Source organism: Dipteris shenzhenensis, chromosome 4 (genome assembly GCF_047967505.1).
Source record: "Dipteris shenzhenensis isolate YYH24624 ecotype China chromosome 4, Dip_SZ_1.0, whole genome shotgun sequence".
Lineage (NCBI taxonomy): Eukaryota > Viridiplantae > Streptophyta > Polypodiopsida > Gleicheniales > Dipteridaceae > Dipteris > Dipteris shenzhenensis.
This window is the reverse complement of record NC_141599.1, coordinates 26,308,175-26,309,661: the sequence shown is the minus strand read 5'-3', so window position 1 is coordinate 26,309,661 and position 1,487 is coordinate 26,308,175. Positions and strand designations below refer to the sequence as shown.

Genomic DNA, 1,487 nt, shown 5'->3' with positions numbered 1-1,487 from the left:
ATCTCAAAATTTACAGAAAGGGTATATATAGATTATAATTATCCATAGGTAGGGTTTCTTAAATACCCTTGAATGCACAATGCTATATGGTTTTAACATAGTAAGCGCCTTGAGTGCCTATTGAATCCGAGGCTGTACTATAACATGTATGCTCTTATTGAACTAAAAAATTACAAGGCTTCATGCTACTCCCTTTTTTGACATAGGTCGATTGTGCTTCTCTCATTTCTCGATCTCCCAAATGCTTTGGGAAGCTACTAGTCGCATTCTTGATCCAAAGTAGTTCCCTTAGTTTTGCCTCGTTTCCAAGGCATTTATGGAGGCCTTTGTGGGTCACCACATTATTGAAAACTCGTCATAGCCTCATCATTTGCTTCTTGATAACCATGGAAAACTTGGTTTCGACTTCAAGGATTGCGATCTACATTTTTTGGAGGTTTTGTTAGTATATCACACTTTGTATTTTTAATTTATAAATTTAAAATCTTCTCCTGGTGCTCACAAGGGGGTGTAGCTCAAATGGTAGAGCGTCCGTTTCGCATACGGAAGGTAGCGGGATCGATGCCCGCCACCTCCATTTGTGGACTTGTGTATTTAAGGTCCTTAATCTTTTGCAAGAGCCTTCAACAAAAGCTTTCCTGAGTTCTTTCGTACTACGAAAGCCCTCGAGTAGTCGTTTTTCACCGCGCTCAAACCCATCTCGTTGCTGTGGATCGGTGCGCTGTAGGCATTGAGGCGTAGGGAATTATGCTATCGGGGGAGGAGACGGAAAGCAGTTGCCAGATCTGCTTCATTCATCTTCCCCCTCTCCATTCTTCACCTTCTTTCCTGACAATCAGCATTTCCTCTTGCTACCCATCTGCTCACATCTCGTACCCAAGGACCAGCGGCCGGGAATTGCCGAATTTTTCTTTCTACACAGTAGAAGATTCTGTGTCTATAGAAGTTCTAATTAAAGCTACATGATTTAAATGTTCTCAAACGCATGTACATAATCGAAATGACGATTGCTTTTGCCGGTGTTCTCCCGGAGCAGTTCTTAGCTAAATCAGTTGCCAGATCTGCTTCATTCATTTTCACCTTCTTTCCTGACAATCAGCATTTCCTCTTGCTACCCATCCGCCCACATCTCGTACCCAAGGACCAGCGGCCGGGAATTGCCGAATTTTTATACACAGTAGAAGATTCTGTGTCTATAGAAGTTCTAATTAAAGCTACATGATTTAAATGTTCTCAAACGCATGTACATAATCGAAATGACAATTGCTTTTGCCGGTGTTCTCCACATTGATGCGGAGCAGTTCTTAGCTAAATATTTCATGTTCTCCATCAAGTTGATCGACACTGCCATTGCCGAAATCAGCCAAAGGACCTTGTGACTTGGTCTCACAATGTAAAGGGAATCACTAAGGGGAGAAGGAAGGTTTAGTAAGGGGAGAAGGAAGGTTTCAAAGTCTAGGCCACAGCTAGAATATATGATCTTAGAG

The 1,487-nt window shown here is 42.1% G+C and overlaps 1 non-coding gene across 1 annotated transcript; it reads left to right on the top strand.

Annotated features, from left to right (window-relative positions):
* The first annotated feature begins 504 nt into the window (after positions 1 to 504).
* On the top strand, positions 505 to 577 carry TRNAA-CGC (transfer RNA alanine (anticodon CGC)). The gene has a single exon. It is a non-coding gene; the product is annotated as a tRNA-Ala (tRNA).
* The last annotated feature ends 910 nt before the right edge of the window (positions 578 to 1,487 follow it).